Source organism: Triturus cristatus, chromosome 1_1 (genome assembly GCF_964204655.1).
Source record: "Triturus cristatus chromosome 1_1, aTriCri1.1, whole genome shotgun sequence".
NCBI classification, from domain to species: domain Eukaryota; kingdom Metazoa; phylum Chordata; class Amphibia; order Caudata; family Salamandridae; genus Triturus; species Triturus cristatus.
This window is the reverse complement of record NC_140579.1, coordinates 214,492,772-214,514,455: the sequence shown is the minus strand read 5'-3', so window position 1 is coordinate 214,514,455 and position 21,684 is coordinate 214,492,772. Positions and strand designations below refer to the sequence as shown.

General features: G+C 52.0%; 1 long non-coding RNA gene across 1 annotated transcript in view; it reads right to left on the bottom strand.

Annotated features, from left to right (window-relative positions):
- Nucleotides 1–4,772: 4,772 nt before the first annotated feature.
- The window catches only part of LOC146869999 (uncharacterized), a 52,046-nt gene continuing 35,134 nt past the window's right edge, over nucleotides 4,773–21,684 (bottom strand). Inside the window, exon 4 of the long non-coding RNA XR_014968440.1 lies at nucleotides 4,773–6,981. This is a non-coding gene — a long non-coding RNA (uncharacterized LOC146869999). The remainder of the gene's footprint in view (nucleotides 6,982–21,684) is intronic.

Below are 21,684 nucleotides of genomic sequence, written 5' to 3'. Positions count from 1 at the left end.
AGCTACGCCCAGGCACACCAAGTGCCAGAAGCAGATAGAGTGCACCACGTCAGGTGCGCGCAGAAGACCACACCAGTGAATCCGACAACACGGGCAGGCGCCCGGGAGATAGAAGCATCTCCGCAACGAAACACAGCTGAGCGCAGCACAGAGAGCGACCATGTCCCCACTGCACCAGCGAAGCCCCGCAGAGGGCCAAAAGCAACACAGGGTCCTCCTCAACACAGCCTCAAGATGGAGTCGGCGGTGACCCACAACAGGCAAGAGAGGAGTCGCACCCGCAGCGGCCCGAAAGTGACACAGTATCCACGACAGTGTCCTCCTCAACACGGCCTCAAGATGGAGCCGGCGGTGACCCACAACAGGCAAGAGAGGAGTCGCACCCGCAGCGGCCCGAAAGCCACACAGTGTCCTCCTCAGCACTACCTCAAGATGGGAGTCAGCGATGACCCACGACAGGCAAGAGAGGAGTCGCACACACCACGTGGCAGGCCGCCACAGCAACAGACGCTCCAACGGCAGCGACACGTGACTGGACGTCACGTCGCCCGGCAAGCAAGGAGCGCGCTGAAGCGAAGGCAGAAGCCGGCGCCATGACAGCGCCGCCTCGAGGTCCAAGCGCAACGCCCTCGAAGAAAGAAGAGTGACAGCCTGTCACCCTGAAAACCGGTGGGCTGAACAGACCAGAAAAGGGAGAAGACCGAGGACTCACAGCAAGCCAAGAGCTCACCCTGACTCATCCGACAGCCACCAAGGCGGACCAACGTCCCTGGACACAGCCTCACGGGAGAACCGAATGTAAGCCGCAGCAGTCGCGAACCGAGTCTCTCCACAACGCTAAGTCAAGTGGCATCCCTGCTCCTGTCCGCAGATGCCACCGGTGAAGATCAGCTCTGAGTGTCTGTCCTCACACCGCCTCAAGATGGAGTCGGCAGTGGCCCCAAGCCAGGCAAGAGAGGATCAACACACTCTACGTGTTAAACCGCCACGGACACTCAACATCAGCAAGGCGGATGCACGTGGCTGCCCAGGTCCATTCTGACACCCGAACTCTCTCAGCAAGCCACCACCACCTGTCATTCCGACTCACCACCTGGCTGGTAGCCATCACCACGCCAGCCATCAGCACATGCGTCAAACACCACTTCCCGAGTACCGATGGACTGGAGTCCGAAACCGTTGCCACACAAGCCGACTAAATGTAACCAGAAACCACCTGTGAACCTGGCCTACACCGGAACCGCGGCAGCGAGTGAAAGTCTTGACCAACAATCATCCACCCATGAGGGTTGTGCGTGCGACCAAGCAACGGCTCCTCGGCGGTCCTGCAGCTGCCACCAGATGGCACACAAGAAGCGGCTCCAGTGCAGCCTTCCTACAGTCCCGCAGCAACCCCGACTGGCCTCCCAGGCGGGAGAGTGAGGAGAGACATTGCCCCACCGTCAGGGTACCGGTCATGGCCAAGCGGTTCAACAGGGACAGTCGGTCCAGCAACACATTTGTGAATCATCATGCAAGACTCCGTCCATGGTCACGACGCAGCACACTAAAAAGAACTGTTAGAACCTACCACAGACTATCACCGACGTCAGTCAAGAGAGCCAGGCAAGACACTAAGACATGACATTGTCAGTGAGCGGACGGTATGCAGCGGGCGTCTCCAAGCCAGCGGCCGTGTCCTGGGTCCCTCAGGTTAAATTACGGGTGCCCGTCGAGAAGGTCCTGCTGGAAGCCAAGTTCAACAGTCAACGTCTGATGTCGTCCTGCCACCTGACTCGAGAAGCTGATGGACCCTGTGGTATTTAGGTAACCGTTTGTTTTCTTCCCCACAGGTTGGACTGACACTTTGTTTGTCCTTCAATAAAGTTGGGGAGGAATGTAGTGTCCTGCGAGACACGTTCTAGTGTCCCGCAGGAAGCTAGACTTCCAGCCACTCCCCTGAGGGCTGGACACACTGCACCCCACACCCATCCATCACGGGTGTCACGAGTGACGTGGCCCCGGCTAATAAAAAGGCCCGGGCGCGCGTGCTCGGGGCCAGTTGTATCACTACACTAACGCTGTCTGTGTCAGTCATTTAGTGGCATGAGGGCCGTGGGCCCACGACACCACAGGGTGAGGGGCTGTCCAGGGCCGGGAGAAGGGGGCGAGCAGAGGGGCAAGGGGGTAGGTGGGGGACAACATAGAGATATGAGACAGAGACAGGCCGAAGGACAGGGAGAGAATGGGAGGCAGATGGAGCTCGGAACAGTTAGGAAGACAGGTGGAGGCGTGAGACACGCAGAACTGAGGGGCAGGATGGCATTGGGAGGAAGAGACAATACGGTATAACGGGAGCACCGTAAGACCTGATGCGCAGGGTGGGGAAGGGAGGGAGAGACAATACGGCACAATGGGAGCAGCTTGAGACACGTAGACTGAGCTGCAGGGTGACATAGGGAGGGAGAGACATTGCGCCATAAAGGAGACAGACTGAGGTACAGGGAAGTTAGCACATTTAGGTATAAAGGAAAAGACGTGAATCAGTAAACTATTTGTCAGAGGTAGGCAAAGTGAGCTATAAAGGAAGAGGTATGAGGCCAAAAGAGGCAGAGGGACTACGTGAATGGGAGAGAGAGCGCAGAACAGGCGGGGAGGTAGGCTCTATGAGGTATGAAGGGCGAGCTGTGAAGCAGGGACTTGCCACGGGCCAGAGGGAGAGGGGAGTGTGTGGCCGGTGGTAGGTGCAGTGAGGTATCAAGGCATAGCTGCAGAAGATGAGAGACGGATAGAGCGGGAGAGATAGGGACACTGGGTACAAAAAGAATAACTTGGGAGGTAGGATGAGGGAAGATAAGACATCGGAGAGTTGAATGGGCCCGGAAGGAGAGGCAGAGGATATACTACGAGGTGTGAGGAGCGCTGTCAGTGAGCATGGTAAAAGGCAGGAAGAAACAGAGGTATAGGTCACAAATGCAGAGGAGTGTGATGTAGGGTGAGAGAGGTATACATGAGCAGCTGAGGGACAGGAAGTGACAAAGATAGGCCAGGGGAGGGAGAGCTGGGCACAGTGAGACACAAACGGATGTACTCTTAAGAGACAGACTGGGACCAGAGAGAGGTAGGAGACAGGCCAGAGATGGAGAGACTTCACTCAGCAGCGTTTTGGAGCGCTGTACATGGCTTGTGTGAAAGCACCAGGTAGAAGTCAACCATGTGTTAATTGGAGACAGGGGGCTTGGGACGTAATCTAACCATCTACACTCACCACATGCAGCGGCTGCGATCTCTCTTATAGCGCTTAGAGACCTGAAGGTGATAACACGCTTTATAAATGCCAATTAACATTAACAGAGCAGAGCAAATATTACTTACACTACAGCTAGTGTTTGAGGAACACATGGGAGTTCATTGCAGTGATACAAGGGGTGGGTAATAGGGCATTAGGTTAAGGCAGTGCAGTGTATTCTGAATATCATCCTTACAGAACACACGGACAGCAACTAGGCAGTTGTGCATTAACTGAGACATGACACAGCAGATAACATATAGCCGTCCAAGATATGTATACGGGTGCAACAGCCTGGCACGGAGCCCGCATTACCAAGTGCCAACACCAAGAAATAAAGACGTGATGAGAATAAAGCAGCGTTTTGAGTGGGGCACAATTAGTCATACATTGATGACTGGATTTTCAGACAATTCGGAGCACAAAGACGGCAGAATATGTGAGTGGGTAGCATAAAGTACAATACTTTACGTAGGCACCATGGGCCAAAGGAGCCCTAGATTAAATATTAAACATGATGTCACCGATAACATTCAGCAGCGTCAGGTGTAGGCAAGTTAGAGCCTACGATGAAGCAACGATTGCCAAGTACTAACATCGAGAAATCAATGTATAAATCAACTAGAGCAGCAGCACATGTGAGGCATGGGTATTCATACAAGAGGGAGGTATAAGCAAAGAGGCTGGGGCAAATAATCTAGAGTAAAGGTTCAAAAGCAGAGGAAAAAGTATGAGGACAGAGTAAGACAAAATAACACTGAATATTGCATCATTGGTGAAAAGAGGCCTCAGAGGGTAGAGACTAAAGGTAAAGGAATGGTAGTGGCATATGGTTGAGCCCAGAAATGGGGAGGTTTGGTACACACAGAGGTCTGTTCCCCAGCACCGACTGATGAAGACAGAGGCTTGTACCAACTTGGGTCTGTGGGGTGGATGAGTCCCCCATCTATATGTCCAAGAGAGGGAATCCCACACTTGGAGTTCAGTCCTACTCTAAACTTCACATTTAAGTTGCCAAAGAAATCCATGTGGGTGCAGGACTGTGGGGCTGGTGCATACAGGGTGCAGGCGGGTTTGTGAAAATACTCGTGGCTGGTGGGAGTCTGAGTTCGTCATCCTATGAGGAGGATCTGTGTGGCAGAAGTTATGGGTTGGCATCTTTGCGTGGGATCTGTGAGGGGATCTCAGGATGGTATCTTTGTGTGGAGCTACGTGGCTTCATCTATGTATGGGGCAGCTGTGTTTGGGAATCTGTGTAGGGGTTTGTATGGTTTGTTCAGCGGGGATCTGGGTTGGGTACACATGTTGAGGTCTCTAGCTGGAAGGCCTATTTGCACATGTACTTGTGTACTGTGTAAGAAGTCAGAGTTTAGATCTTTGTGTGCGAGATGTGTGTCCACATGTGTGGATTTGGGGGTCTTTTGGGGGACCACCCAAAGGTGCAGGGTCCACCCTTCGTCCACGGGTCCGGGATACAAACTGAGACCAACACTGGAGCGCCGAGAGAAAGGATATTTATTACAATCTCATGAGATGGAGAGAGAGCATCGGCAACAGACACCCGCAGCTTGTCTGAGGAGGCAATCTGCTGAGTGCTTTGCTTCTGCACCTTATATACCCTTCATCCCCACCCTGTGCGTGCTAGGTGAACAATAACCAACACCAATAATTTACAGACAAGCAATGGTCAGTTATGATACAATCAGCAGGTGGTGGCTGTTTGGCCCCTGCAGGGCATAGGTGAAAAAGGCATGATTATATGTCAAACAAAGGTTAATCTGATAAGTCCACAGATGGTAGCGGTGAGGCCCCTGCAGGGTGTAGGCGAAAAGCATGTTTATACGACAAGTAAAGTTCGATCGGATAAGTCCGCAGATGGTAGTTGTTGGACCCCTGCAGGGCACAGGCGAGAGGAATGATTACACAGCAAGCAGAGGTCAATCTGATAGGCCTGCAGATGGTAGCTGTTGGACGCCTGCAGGGCATAGTGTGCAGGGTGAGGACGATAAACATCTGGGAAACTCCCTGTCTGACTGGTTGAGCATGGGCTGGTCAGTTTGTGGCAGGTCAAAGCATGAACAGGGTGTGAGAGTCCGTGCAGGAATGTGGGAGGTCAAAAGTGGAGCTCCAGAGTGATTGTGAAAGAGAGAGAAGGCCAGTCATGAAGGGTATAGCACAAAATGGCGGAGTGAATGGCAAGATAACAGACCTACTTTTCCACAGTCCCTCCTTTTGCCATAAGCGAAACCATTTTTTTTTTTTTTAGTCAATTACAATGTTCATCAATAGCTGTGTCTCACGTTCAGTCCTTATTTTATCGTTCTTGATCTGTGCATTTACGGGGACTGACTTGATAGCATTTGCGCAGAGGCCACAGAGTGGGGGACCACATTGAAGGCAAAGACAACGAAAGAGAACCAGGGCAAGAGGTATCAGGATGAGAGGTTGTGTCTGTTTGTTCACCCACATCGTTGTTGGGGCAGGCGCGATGATGAAGAGGAGAAGCAATGTAGACAGGGGGAAGGAGGGAAGCTATGTAACATGTGCCTTCCCAGTTCTTGTGAAGCCAAGTGTATGCCTTTGTTCCACACACGAAGTAGGTGTTTGGGGAGGCAACAAGGGGCGGTGGGGTCCGCTTGGCGGGTGTCCTTGATTTGAAGCTGGAGAAGCGTATTCTACTGGTAGAGTCAAATACCAGCATTTCCTCCTTCTCATCCTCAGACATGCATGTAGAATTGTTCTTTGGACAAACAGCATTGCCCGTTTTGTTCTGCCAGAACTCATCTTGCAATTGTTGGAGAGTGATGTTTGCAAGGCCACTGGACCGATGGGCGCCCATGATGAGCGACATCCAGGCAGCGCAAGAGGCGTGTATAGAGTAAGAGTAAGGGAGGAAGGGTATGTTATTCTTCGTGGAGTGAGGCAGGAGACCACAGACCCAACAGTTTGTTTTATTCAATACCTCATTATGTTGATTCAACATTTGGATGAAGGTGTTGTTCCAGATCTCTTGTTGCCTATTTTGGAGATAAGGTGACAAGGAGACCTGGGAGTGTTCAGGAGGCGTGGCATCAGTGGGCAATATGGTATCCTTGGCTGGTGCCCCTTCCTCTAGGATCCAGAAGAGGATGCCAAAGATAAAAGGCAGTTTGTTACACAGTGCTATCTTCTTGTTGGAAAGTTCCATGGTTTCGTTGTTTGTCATAATCAGTCTTCTTTTGGGCTGTACAGCTGTTGGAGAGAAAACGTGAGCCCTACGCGTCGCCGGTAGCTGGTGGTTGCTTCTCCTGGCTAGGCTTCGCAGTACCCCGCTACCTGGAGTACCAATCCACCCTTCCAGATAATACTACCGCCCTGCGACTTTTGGCTCACCTCCCCTGTCCCTAGAGCTCCAGAGGCCGTGCGTGGGCGGAGGTTATATCTTTCTTTAGTTGGCACGGTGTTATCTTTGAATAATTCCAGTTCTGGTTCTGGGAGACCACACACAGGGGGCTCGCACGTTAAAACTTCCTTGTAGGTGGACAAGGTAGGATCAGTTTGAGTGATGCTGGGGATCTTCAGGCAGTGCACAGCATGGATCCAGGATTTCTTGCCTTCCACTCGCAGGGCCATTCTAGTGGTCAGAAGGACTAGCAGGGGCCCTTTCCACCGGGGTTCCAGCGTCTTCTTTCGAGCAAAGTTTTCGATCAATCAGGCAATGCTTCCTGGACCTGCTGATGAATGGAAGACAACGTTTGTGTAAGTATGGACAAATAATCACTCAACAATTCACAATGGGATTCAGACAATGTGGTAGCGGGGGGTGCGCCCCAGATGTTCATTGGGTGTCCAAAGACCACCTCATACGGAGTCAATGAGGTGCAGGAATGCGGGACAGATCTTATTGATAGAAGGGCCAGTGGTAGCGCATCTGGCCATTTTAGCACCGTAGTTTCTACTATTTTGGCTAGTTTGGATATGATCGTGGCATTGTATCTTTCCACTAGCCCTGCTGATTGGGGATGGAAGACAGCATGACATTTTTGTTGAATCCCTAATCCTGATAGTATATGCTTGACTATTTCTCCAATGATGTGACTCCCACTGTCACTCCATAGGACTCGGCAAAGGCCGTAGCGGGGGAAGAATTCCTTCAGCAATATCTTGGCGGTGGTTAGGGCAGTGTTGTCTCTAACCGGGTAAGCCTCCACCCATTTGCTGAACGCGCAAACAACCACCAAAACATATTTAAGGTTGTTGCATTGTTCCATTTGGATATAATCCATTTGCAGCACTTCAAAAGGTGCTGTGGGGATGGCTTATCCTGCCCGAGGTACCAGAATCCCTTTACCTACATTGTAGCAAAGACAAACCAAACACTGTTGAACCAGCCTGGAGGCGGTAGACCGGAGTTGGTTGTTATCCCACACTTCTTCTAATATTTTAGTCATGGTGGCAGCATTGGTGTGTGCTGGCAAATGAGTCATGTTCAACAATGGGAGGAGATAAGCATTTGGCAATTTCCAAAGTTTTGCATCTTTGGATCACCAACAATTTTCTTCATCAAGCTGCCCTCCTTCTCCCAATTTTGAAGTTCTTCAGAGGTGGCAGAGGACTGGATGTCCCGGATCTGTTCTCTAACATCATGCCACTTCTCTGCTTGGGATTTTACTATGTACATAGGGGTATGTATTCTTTCCTGTGCAGTAGCCCGGAATGTCTCATCAGCAAAGGCGTTTCCTAATCCTATTTCGTCTGTGACCTTCTTGTGTGCGTTGCATTTAACAATAGCTAATGTTCTGGGTAGTGTCAATGCTTGGAGCAATGCAGTGACTAAGTCACCATTCTGAATGGGCGTACCATGTGACGTTAAGAACCCTCTCTCCTTCCAAAGGATACCAAAACTGTGGTCTACTCCAAAGGTGTACTGGCTGTTGGTATAGATGGTGACAGCGAGATCCTGGCTAAGGATAAAAGCGCGGGTGAGAGCTATAAGTTCTGCGGCCTGGGCCGATTTCTGAGGTATGCGTGCAGTCTCAACAATGGTATTGGTAGTGGTGATGGCATAGGCAGCAGATGTGGTACCGTTTGATAGTTTAATACAAGACCCGTCCACCCACAATGCCCATCCTGTTCCGTGAGAGTGGTGTCTTAAGTCTACCCATCCCTTAGTCTTCTGTTCGAAAGAGGCAGTCATGTGGAATGTCTGGAATGTCAGGTTCTGGTGTGGGCAGGAGTGTGGCAGGATTCAAGGTCGCACATCTCTTTAGCGTGATATGGGGTGCTAACAGTGTAAGTTCGTATCCTGTTAGTCGTGCACTAGTGAGGTGTTTTGTCTTTGTCTGATTCAGTAATATGTCGACTGCGTGTGGAACTAATACCGTCAATCTAGATCCCAACACAAACCCTTCACTTTGTCGGATATAGACGGCCGCTGCTGCAACTGCTCTAAGGCAAGAGGGCAGACCTCGGGCCACAGGGTGTAGGGTGGCCGAAAAGTAAGCGCATGGGCGTTGTTTGGTGCCGTGAATTTGGGTCAGGACTGAGAGAGCACATCCTGAGCGCTCATGGGTGTAGAGGCAGAAGGGTTTAGAGTAATCAGGTGTGCCCAATACTGGTGCAGAGCAAAGAGCGTGGGGTAAGTCTTGAAAGGCTTGGTCGTGTTCATGTGTCCAAGGAAGAGGTGTGGGTGTGTCTTTTGTAAGCAAAGCAAGGAGTGGCTTAACTATGAGGGAAAAATTCGGTATCCATTGGCGACAAAAGGAAGTGAGACCAATTAGTGCACAAACATCTCTTTTGGTGGTGGGAGAGGAAAGGTGTAGTATTGTTTGGATGTGGTTAGGTGTGAGAGTACGTCCCTCCTTAGACAGCAGATGGCCGAGGTAGGTCACCTGCTGTCTACAATACTGTAGCTTATTCTTGGATACCTTATGGCCCTGTGATGCCAAAAAGCGCAGTGTAGTTAGAGAGGCAGTGCGAGCCAGGGCCGGAGTGTCTGCAGCCAACAGAATGTCATCGACATATTGGATGAGAACAGCGCCGGGTGGTAACTGTATCTGATCGAGCTGTTGTCTAAGGGCCTGGCTGTAGATGCTAGGGCTTTCGGTATACCCTTGAGGAGCCCGACCGAATCTGTACGATCTGTTTTTTATGGTGAAACCAAAAAGATAGCGTGACTCAGGATGTATTGGTATGGAGAAAAAGGCATTTTTGAGATCATTACTGTGAAGGTGGTAGCAGTTGAGGGGATCATTGTCAATATAGTTATGTCAGAGACCACAGGATATTGTGGGACCACTATTTTGTTAATTGCGTGGAGGTCAATGACAAAACTGTATATTTTCTCTGAAGTGGATGTACGTTTCAAAACTGGAAGGATGGGGTTATTGCAAATGTTAGACTGAACTTCCTCAACTACCCTAGCTGCAATCATATCCTGTACTATAGTCATGAGAGCCTTTTCGCCGTCTGCAGAAATGTTATACTGAGGGAGGCGAGGAAGAGGTGCATTCTGTTTTACTGTTATGTGGACAGGATCCATCACAATCTCCCCCACGTCGGTGTCGAAGATGGCCCGCAGGGTGTCCGGTAACTGGGATAAATCCTGCTGTTCGGAATCAGTGAGACAATAAAGGCGGGATTCATAACCAAGGGGGCAATCATTATCAAACAGTATTACTCTGACATTCTGAGGAGAACAGCGAATGGTGGCTCTGAAATGCTTTAAGAGATCAATGCCCATCAATTTGTCTGGGCAGTTCGGGGAGAGCAGAAAAGAGGCCATCACTGCGTTCCCCTTTATGTCCAGGGGCACCTCAGTAGAAAGGGGGTTGGTGGAGGGCGTGCCGTAAAATCCTACAGATGTGACCGATAAGCCAGACAGGGGCGCCCTAGGAATCAGCTTCTGTGAGAGGGCACTTCTAGAGGCCCCTGTGTCGACCAAGAATTTGCCCTGAGTTCCAACCACTGGAGCTGTGACATAGGGCCCTGATTGATCAACTGGAAGTTCCACTGGTTCCTTTCCCTGTCCCTGGCTGTCTCATACAAATTCATTGTCGGGGAAGAGGTCACCAGAAAAATCGTGCGCAAAAGCCTGTCTATTGTTAGCGAAGACATTGGGGCATTGTCCGTTGGAGGGTAGGACTCTTCCTCTACTCAGTCCCCTTCCTCGACCCATTGTATTTCGCTGTAAAAGAGAACAATCTGCGCGCCTGTGGCCTGTTTCCTTACAATATGCGCATTGGTCCTGGGACAGTTGACGTGGGGGTGGGTGTGTTCCAGCAGTTGCAGGCATATAATTATACTGTGGACCTCTACCGGTTCCTCCCCCTCTGATGCTTATTTGGGAAATGTATTACTTTTTCTTTGAGTTCTTTTCTTATCTTTTTCCTCCTCCATCTTATTCTGCAGATGTTCATAATATTGGGCCATAGTCAAGATCTGTGTGGGTGTTGCAGCAGGCCACGTGCTTTCGCTACTCTGTAACTTTGTGGAGATGGGTGGCGACAATCCTTTAACAAAAGTCTGAACTAGTAAGTGTCGACCTGTCTCAGTCGTCGAGTCCTGTCCACTATAGTCAATAAACACCTGGCTGAGGCGGGAGAAGTAGTCAGATGTAGTTTCCTCAAATTTTTGTTTACAAGCAGTAATGGCTGTCCAATCTACTTTCCTAGCTGGAATTGCGGCCTTCAATTTTTTTACTATGTTACCTGGCAGCTCTAAAATAGCTTCTGCAGGCCTTTCACTTTGTTTTTCTGTCCCTATCCATTGTCGTCAAATCCTCCCACTTATGTTTGAACATGGCCTCATCGTCAGTTTCCTTATGGGTCTCCAAATATCTGGGGGCAGAATTAACCCAAAGAACTGATCTATGTCAGTCAGTGTCATCGTATAAGTGGTAATAACCATGTCCAGCCCTTCGTAGAATCCCGTAGGATTCTTCCGGGGGTCAGGCAAGTCCTTTTTGAAAGCTAAGATGTAAGCTCGAAGCCACGGAGTGTACACCCAATTATATAATGTCCTACTTTTGGCATCTGGACTATCCAGTCCCTCAGCAGTACCTGCCCCTCGAGCGGGGACAAAGACTGGAGCTGCTTCCCTTATCGGTGCCATATGACCTCCAGTCCCACCCTCCATTACTAGTGGCTTTTCCTCTTCCTCCTGGTCTCACCTTAGACCCTCCATTTGTAGCGTGAGTGCTAACAAACTGTTGCTTTCCTCAGCACTTCCTCCCCCCCTCTGTCATCTTACGATACAATCCTCTAACATGGTCTGCTGGTGTCACTTTGTGGCGTTTCTCATAAAGAGAGAATACTTCATAAGCAAATTGTTGTAGGAAGTAGCTCTTTTGAGGTGGTGCATAGGCCTCATAGATAGCACGGATCTGGCTAGAGGTGAAAAGATCCTCCAGGCAGGTGCGAACTAGACCATCCAAGGCCTGTTTCTGTGCGGGTGTAATGCGGGGTGTGTGGGATCGAGCAGAAGATGTGGTCTCTGGGTCAGACTGAGCGGGAGGGGCTGTGGGATCGGGAGGCAGGGTTTGGTTTTCAGCTAGTTTCATACGCTACGCTAACATCGCCCAAATTGTTCTCAAGCTCTATAAGGCGTCCTCTGGACCCTGGTCCCCCCTACAGAACAGCTTCCTTGCTGTACAGAATTGAATATTGCCAAATTTACTCGAATTAAACTGGGATAAAAAACGTTTTCTGGTCAGGTATTCTCGTCAGCTTGGCACCAACCTCTGGCTGATATCACTGGGCATGCTTCTCCCTCCAACCAAAGATGTCAAACATTTTGGCTTCTGGTTCAATCATAATCTCTCCCTGAATTCTAAGATTCAGAAAATGTGGACATCCTGCCATGTGCTAATAAGGACAATGAGGAAGAATCTTCCTTTCCTCCCTCAACAGCTGGGTTCCACTTCATGTTACCATGCTACCACTGCTTCACTACAGCAACGCCTTCGGCTTCACCCTACCCGAACCCGGCAATAACGGAAAACTGCCAAGAATACAAAACTTGCCTGCCGGCTTCAAGAGTTGGAGATTTTGGAGTCAAGGAGCAACCTCCTCTGGCTGCCAGTTAAGACTCTGCACATTGTACATCGATCTTTTCATAAGTCTGCCCCTACATTACTCAGATATGGACTGGACTGGTATATCTTGATCCAACAGCCCAGATCATGTGCGAAGCTCCCCTTACCGGTCCCATGTTCCCAATGTTCCTGCATAAGGGAGCGCTCTTTCAGTGCCCTTGGCCCACCCACGATCTTCGTCAAATCTTCTTTCATTATCTGTTTAACAAATAGCTTAAAATCACCTCTTCTGATGATCTGCTATTTCTCTTTTGAATATCCATTTCTCTCCTTTTTTGTTCCTCTTTATGTGTCCTAGTGGAATAGGACACTTTACTCCGCATGCTTTTACAACGCGTGCCATTACCCCGCATTTTATTTTTTATCAAACTAATTTTATTGTCAGTTGCACAATAGACGCAGGGCTCTGCACCCCAGAGACCGCTGCAGCATCAAGTTATACAGTTGCATGACCGCAAATGACTGTTTTTTTGTTTTTTTTAAGATAGTAGAAAAAACCAACGCAATCTTGGACATAAAATGCCATTCTGGATTCCCACTACAAACACCCCAACTCCCCCCCCCCCCCCCTCCACCAGTTGCTCAATTCCCACTGAAGACTGCCCACCCGCCAATAACCGAGGGCCAAAAAGGAAAGAAACAGACATACTACCCGCTCCGAGGAAAGACCAAACCATTCTAGCAAACACCCGCCCCAGGCACCCCATCTCTACCCTCATTCCACTGGGACATATTCTGTTGCAGTCGGAGGCTCCAGCCACAGGCCTCTATAGTCCGCCCACCGCTTCCATATTTTATAATGCTAATGCGGACAGCCCCGAGCCACAAAGATGGGCTGCTCCAGCCCCATGCAGAAGTCCAGGCCGTTTTTCCAGGCGGCCACCGAGGAAGCCCGCGTGTCCTTCCACAGTTTAGCAATATCACGTTTCGACAAAGTGAGGCCCAACTGCAGAAGATGCCGTTTATAAATATTGCCCCGATACCATCCATTACATGTAGCAGAGCTAGCTGTGGCGTGCGTGGGAGCATCCACCCCAGGACCTCAAACAGACAAGAAAAGACTCCCCTCCAGAAACGTTCCAGCGACGAGCATTGCCAGACCGTATGCAGGAGTGTGCCCTCCGCCCCACCACACCGGAGACATTCCGGGGAGGCAACCAGGCCCGCCCGATACAGCCGAACCAGAGTATAATAAACCCGGTGGATGTACTTGAATTGGATAAGGCGGAGGCGCATTGCTATGGCAGCTCCCCGAGGGGAGGCCAGGGCCTCCCTCCAATCTTCTTCCTCCAGTGTACCCATGTCCTCCTCCAACACCTTCCGCAGCTTATCCAATGAAGGCACACTGTGGGTGACCAGGGACTGGTATATCTGCAATATTTGTTTGGTTGCAAGGTCACCCATGAAAACCTTCGCCTCCAACGGGCTAAACTCGGGAATGGAAGCAACGCCCTCCAGACTGGGGGAAGCGCATGTCAGATCTGGAAGTACCGGTAAAACTGTGTCCGAGGCATACAAAATTCTTCCTGCAGATCCCAGAACGATTTAACGGACCCATTCTGCACCACATCGCCCAGGGTGGAGATGCCGATAGCATCCCATCCGCTAAAACCTTTCAGGGCCGCCAGGTCGGGCAGGCGTCCGTTGTGCCACAGAGAAGTTTCCCCCGTTAGTGTATTCCACCACCCCATTCGTCTTAGAGATTTCCGCCAGACCTGGAAGACTACCCCCGTCGCTGGCGGCAGCGCACCCCGCAATTTCGCCGAATAGGGGATTGTGTGTAGAGTGTACCGCCCCATGAGGTGCCGCTCCAATGCATAAGCCGGGTCCCCCCTGTCCCCATACCACCACTCATTGAGTACTAACAGATGTGAGGCCTGGTAGTATGAAAAGATATCGGAGGTCGCCAGGCCCCCACAATAAGTGGAGAGAAAGCATGTGCGCAATGCCACACGCACCGCCCCCTGCCCCCACAAGAACCAGCTCAGCGCCTAATTCACCAGTCGGAACCAGCGAGGCGCGATCGGGTACGGGTAATTCTGTAATTGATAGAGCAACGGGTGAGCGCAACCATCTTGAAGATCGCCGATCTACCGTAGATAGTCAGTGGCATACGGGACCACGGCGTATGATCTGCACGTACGCGCTCCCACACTGGTGCCAAGTTCCGCTCCCAGGATAGCGTCTGTACCTCCGACAGGAAGGCTCCCAGATACTTAAGTCCTCCCTTCGCCACCTGTAGCGCCGACGCCCATGTACCCGCTCTCACCCGAGGACCCAAGACCAACGGTGTGTACTTGCGGGGGCTCATATACAGCCCGGACGTTTCCCCAAAAATCTGCATTATCTCCAGTATGCGCGGCCCCGACCTGTCCAATGCCGTTAAGAAGAATAGGACATCATCCACATATAATGCGATCCTGTCTGAAAGGCCCGGGGCCCACTCAAATCCCTCCAGCTGTGCATCCATACGCACCCAGGCTGCCAACGGCTCCATGGCGAGGGCGTAAAGATAGGGCGACAGGGGGCAACCCTGTCTGGCACCACGTCGAATAGGAAAGCTGGATGAGACCGCTCCCGCGACGCTGACCGAAGCTGTCAAGTCGGTATACAAGAGCATCACATACAACAGGAACCGAGGACTGAGGTTAATCCGACGAGGGAGGGCGAACAGATAAACCCAGCTCAGGGAATCAAATGCCCTGTCCATGTCCGCCAGTAGGAGCGCAGCCTTATCCCCTGTCTGCCGGACCGCCGCCAGTGCCACGTGTGCCTGCCGAATGCTGTGCCGCGTCGCCCTCTGAGGCATGATCCCGGCCTAGTCCGGGTGAACCAATGCCGAAATGTGAGGCAGGAGGCGATTAGCCAAGGCCTTGGCCAGAACCTTGGCCTCAACGTTGAGGAGGGAGATAGGGCGGTGTGAAGCATGCTGTTCCGGGGGGTGACCAGGCTTATGGAACACCACCACTTCTGCGTGCCGCCAGTCCGGTGGGAGCCGACCGGCCTCCCTGGCCTCTTCCACCGCCGCCCGATAATAAGACGCAAGTTGTAGATCATATCGACGATGGACTCACTGGGGAACCCATTGGGTCCCGGTGCCTTCCCAGAATGGAGCTCACCCAGGGCCTTACCCAGTTCCTCTTCCGAGAGGGGGAGCTCCAACTGCCGGCGCGTCTCGTGAGACACTGCTCTTGGTGGGAGATCCTCAATGAACTTCTCCACCGTAGCCTCCGGCAAACACTCCCTAGAGGCATATAGGTCCGCGTAATTAGTGGCGAAGCTCTCCGCTATGGTCATAGGGTCAATTATTGGCGCCCCACTCTCATCCAGCATCCCCGGGGTGACCTGGGGATGAAAAACACCCTGGCAGAGCCGATGTAGCATCTTGCTTGACTTGTCGCCCCACTGGTAGATTCTGCTACGTGTAGCAAGCCATACTTGGCGAGCCTCATCCATCAGGAGTGAGGCGTAGGGCTGCCTTGCCAACAGTAGCTGTCGCACCCCCGGTCCGCCGCCCTCCTCCCGGCATCGATGCTCAAGCCCTTCAATCTCCGCCTTGGCCCTAACCAACCCGTCTCGACGCTTCCTACGGGCCGCCACGCACCATGCAATGTCCACCCCCTCGTAGAGTGGGCTTCAGTGCCTCCCAAAGTGTTATGGCACCATGTACATGCCGCCAGGTGTCCACCCAATCGAGGCTCCTAACCAGGGAGTGCAATTTCGTGTGCTGGGTGCCACCCAGGCCCCCTCCCACCCTACTCCTGTTACTCCCCAAATCCATTACATCATTCCAATTGCCACCCACCAGCGCGGACACGTCCGGCATGTCCGCCCACAGGGAGAGCAACCGCTCCACCAAGGACCACTGTAGTGGGGGGTGGGGGGGGGGGGGAGGGGGTGGCGTATACGCAGCCTAGCACAATAGTCCTCCCCAATCTTGCCCCGAAGAAACAGGTACCGCCCCTGCGGGTCCAGCCACTGTTGCGCATGTACGTATGGGACCCTGCGATGTATCAAGACCGCTACTCCCCTAGAGCCCTGCATGAACCCAGCATGAAAGGCCTGCTGGAAACCATATCACTGCAGGCACAGGGCCTTGGAGCCCATCAGATGAGTTTCCTGCAAAAGGAGGATATCAGCTCCGACCCTTTTCGCTTGACGCAGGACTGCCCCTTGCTTAATTTTATCCAGGACCCCTCGCACATTCCAACTAACAATACGAAGGGTGCCCGGGGACGCCCCAGTCTCTACCATCTCGCTAGCCATTGAGCAACAAACCTTGATGTAGCGTGGATATAAGGTCCCAGCCACGGGTGTGTATGACAGTAGTGCACAATGTGAAATCACAACTCGTATCCCCAACCAAACCCCTTCCCCGTAACAAACACCCCTCCCTATATCTCAAAAACACTGAAGTGCCTGTTGCGGCGGGGTTGGCTCCATGCCCCCAGTCGGGGGGGCACAGGCTGCGCCCGCCAATGGATCCCAACTTGCAACCCATGTCATCCAGGCCCATCCCCCACAAACCCTGAGTTGGTGGGGATTCAGCCCTCCTAAGGGCTCCCTCTAGACCCTGAAAGCAAACAGTCACACAGTCCAATGAAGGAAGCACCCCGGCACCACCCACTTCACAAGTATCAAGGATCTAATGTCCGTAGTTGGGAGGCAGGGTCCTCCCGGGACGGGGCTCCATGGGAAACAGAGCGCCCCCGGGATCGCGATCTCCTATGCCCCTTTCGGCGCTGTCCACGAGGATTCTTTGACGGCCCTTCGCTCAATGAGGAGTCCGACTGCAGACCAGGCGGCGTATTCACCCGTACGGTTTCGTCAGTCCACTTAAAGACCTCTTCCGGAGAGTCAAAGAAGTGGGTGCGGGATTGAAAGACCACTCGCAAGCGGGAAGGGAGTAGTAAAGCATACGGAAGATTAAGGTCTCTCAGTCTGGCCTTTGCCGCCATGAACGATTGGCGTTGCTGCTGCACGAGTCGGGTATAATCCGGGAACACCAGGATACATTGGTTGTTCTAGAGCAAAGGTCCTTTGGCGCGGGCCTGCTTGAGCACAGTGTCTCGGTCAAGGTAATTTAGCAGTCTCGCAATCACCGGTCTTGGGCGAGCCCCCACCGGGGACTTCTGTAGAAGCGCTCTGTGGGCCCTCTCCACGACGAAGCACCTGGATAGCGCATCCGGCGGGAGCCAACTCTCCAACCACTGCGTAAGAAAGCGCTCCATATTGCCATTCTCGCACCCCTCCTGGAAGCCAACAAAGCGCAGGTTGTTCCTCCGGGCCCGCCCTTCAGCATCCTCGACCCGAAGTGCCAAGCCCCTCTGGATGCTCTTCAGACCCCCCACCTTCTGCTTGAGAACGCCGTCATCTTCCACCCCAGAAATGCGGGTCTCTGCCTCCGTGATGCGGGACACCGTGTTCCGAAGATCTTGGCGCAGTAACATAACGTCCGCTCCCACTGCGCCAATGTTTGCGTCCAGCATATCCCGTGATTGGGTGATTTCGTTGTCTGGTATGGCATCCTGAGACGCCCCGGCGGCTCTACCGTCGCTCCCGGGCCCGTGAACTTGTCGATAGGCCCATGCTTCATGGAGCCACCACCACCCTTGTCCCTCGTCATGGCGGCTTTCGACGAACTCTTCGCACCATCAGGCCACGATGGACAGGACGCCGACACCGGGGCCTCCCCCGCGCAGGCACACCACAGATGAATGAGTCGCCCGGCCCACGGGACGGAAGAAGGGAAGGAAGAGAAGCGGGAAAGCACCCCCGACCCGGGGCCCGCAATCCACCGATGTGAGCCTCAGTCCGTGAACAGACCCCGCACCAATCCGCCTGTCGAAGTCGCCGGGCACCAAGGCCACGTGGCCCCACCAGGGACGCCGTCCTCCGGATCCCAGACAGCTCTCCCGCCGTCCCAAGGGGCCCGACCTGGCGCGGCCGCCAATCACGGGCCCCGCCACCACAGCCAAGGCCGAGATGCCTTTACCAAAGCTGGCCCGCCAACCTGCATGCACGCCCAGGGCCCATAGGACTGCGACAGTCCAGCAAGATCCACCGTGCTCACCCTGCGGCCGCACGGTCCCTCCTGGTCTTGCTCCGGCCACTGGCCCGTCACAGGGCACCCCCGCTGGAGCACACTACCGACCCGGCGACTCTCCTCGTCAGACCCAGACTCCCCCAAGACAAGAAGAGCATAGGATCCTCACTCCGGGGGACAACCAGGCAGCTCCCGTGGGCCCCCCCAGCCTCACCACCACGGCCCGATGCAGCCGCCGATTCCCCAGCACAGTCACCAGTCCAGCAAGGGAATCGGAAGGGGGGGTTGGTGGAGGGCCCCCCACTCGCCCTGATGCTACCGCCTCAACACCGCTGCAAAATGCCCGGTAGGAGGGCCCCCGGCTCCCGAGGCCCCAGGCACCGGCCTCACTCCTGGGCGCGGTGGGCAGGTCCAATCGAGTCTCTCTGCTGGCCGGGGCACCCAGCCTCCCCCTAGTTCCTCATAGGTGTCCGCAGTGCAGGCTCCCGGGGCCGATCTGCCCTGCGAAAATCGCCGCCGCCACAGGGCCATCTAAGCCAAAGCCGCCGCCGCTGACTGACTGGCGCTGCCGCGCGGCTCGCGTCGCCCCTCAGGCATGCCGGGAATTGACTCCCCGGCTCCACCTCCGAATACTGGGCCGCACCTTGCGAGCGCGTCTGCATCCGCGCTCCGCTGCCCCGCTCACCGCCGCCGCTCACCGAGCAGCACCCTCCAGTAGCAGGTGCCGTAGCGCTCCCTCCAGGACCGATCACGGGTCCGAGGGAGCCAGGATAGATGGCGGATAAGTGATGGGCTGGACGGAGCTGACTATCACGCGTCCGCCATGTCGGCCCGCGAAGCCACGTCCCCATTACCGCACATTTTTTACTCCACAAAATCTTTTACAAGGCAACCCATTACAACACATTCACCATTACAACACAATTTACTATTCTAACTCCACCAGGTCGTTGTTTTGGGGAATCAGTTTACTGCAGTCCCAGAGCTCTCAAATCAGAAGTATTAAAAAGAAAACTGCTATCAGACAATCCTCCCCAACAACATGTGAGTGAAAGACACTTCGAAAATAAGTTAAAGAGTGCAAGGGCACCTCACGTATGCAACACCAGGGAGGCTACCAGCAGGTTCTCGCCAGTATGCCCACGTATATCATCGGTTGCCCACACAGAGACAAAAAATATATAGTGTGTCCAGTAGAAAGACAAAAGAGCAGAAAGAAAGTTAACTGTCCCAAAACAAAAACCCTGTGTTTTGCAAAGAACCGTGTGTTCCATGCAATTTTAAGAAATTGAGTTAAGACTCACTATTAGGTTGCTCTCTTTATTCACAGTTGTGAGCTTACTCAGATTAAAAGTACTGCATGTTGCTAACCTTTTCCAAGAAGGCCAACATGTTTCATTGCCATTTACTTATGTTGTGGCAAATTCGTCAAGGCGTGGGGTGCGATCATTCGCCTCACTGGACAATAACTTTTATGTTGCGGATAGGCTGATAAAACAAGAAAAACAGCAGTTCTATTTTAATAAAAACTGGCCAACCAGATGCAATAGTAGTCACACATAATGTATGCCAATCACTTTGGAGTATATTTACCAGGTACAGACTGAGGGCTCTTATACCAGCCTCCACCAAGCCAACAGGGTTTCCAGTGTTTGTTGAATTGTACGCCCTGCTCTTTGTGAAGAGGGGCTGCAATGTAACCATTTTTTGCAAATGTTAATACAGGAATGGAGGTCTGTTGCTCCTGAGTGGTCTCTAACTCATTCATCATAATGCATTCACAGCCATTCTGTAGCATCCACAAAAGAAGCCCTAACTCATGTCTATGCAGAAGGCAGGAATTTTGTGAATCCGACTGAATGCTGCGCTGTGACAGATTAGTACATCTTTTGCAAAAATACTTGTTTGTTGCAAACCAGTCGTTGTACAAAACCACAACCTCTGTACGATCTGAGAATACTACACCGGTCCCTTATCGACATAAGAAATGGCAATTTCTGTGGAGCGAATCACCGGAAATCTCAAATGAAGGACATTGGAGAGAATGTGTGAGATGAGAAAAAGGGTGGAGCTGTTGAATACAAAACAAAGTTGGATTGGAAAACAGTTGGGTGGGAGGTGTGCAGCATGGGGGAGTTTTCCACCAGTTCTGTGCTTTCCAAAGTCTGCCTTGAGGCAGAGGGTCTGTGCCAGGGAGATTCATACTTTTTATCACTAGGGATGCTATGACCTCTTCTCATCAGACATGCACATGAACTTTATAGCAGTTACCTAAGAGACCAATAGCCAGCAGAGTGCTATATAAACACTCAGTAACCAAGCATAACAGAACAGAACACAACATAACATAACACAATATAATTTCTATTCAACTATCCAGTGTGTGATGCAGAGTTCCCAGCCCCTTGGCTCTTGTTACTTTGAGGAACTATGTCCAGCGGCTGTTACAGCTCCATTTCTGGGTATTAAACAGGTTTTACTGCATTGTCAAACATACATTAGTCACCTTCCAGATTTAGCATTTCACCAACCCTAAAATTGGTGTCTAAGATAATAAACTGGCTCTACTGTTGTAATAAACGCTGCCACGTAATGTGGAAGACTATTTTTCTTCTGCATTTAAAGGGCATCTTTGTCACTTCTGACGCAAGCGTTATTGACAATAGAGTTATAAGGGCCACCAGCGTGCAACTCTGATTTCAACTTATTTTCACATAAGTCCCAAAAGTTGGGGCTATTGTGTCCAGTAGTCATGTCTCCTGGAGTAGCACAATGGTGATTTTTGTTTCCAAATAGTCACTAAACCAGAGTCTTGCTCTCATAGCGCGTAGCTATGTAGGATCCACGATAATGCCCTCACATTACCCTGCACCCTATTTTGGAGCAGTCTGAAGACATGGGGTGAACATCTTGATGCTTCACAGGCTGCCTGATCAGATTCAGAGGGGGCCCTAAGTCTTTTGGTGTTAGTGCTCGGGTCACTATCCTCTTAACCAGAGTCCCTAATATACTCTGTGGTTGAAGGGTCGTCATCTCAAGGTGAAAAGATTGCATCTTTGTTCATATGATATATATGAACCATGCAGTGGGCCTTATCATATCTGGATGTATAATAAGGGAATAAAACCAAATGCGCCAAGGGCTTTTTTAGCAAATGGCACTTAAATGTTTATTGTGAAAAAAACTAAGGGGCTGATTACAATGGCGGGGAGACCACCACATACAGGCTGTCAGTGGCGGTCTCCCCGCCATCGTAGCCAACTTTTCCCGCCCACCATACTATGATGGTGGGCGGAC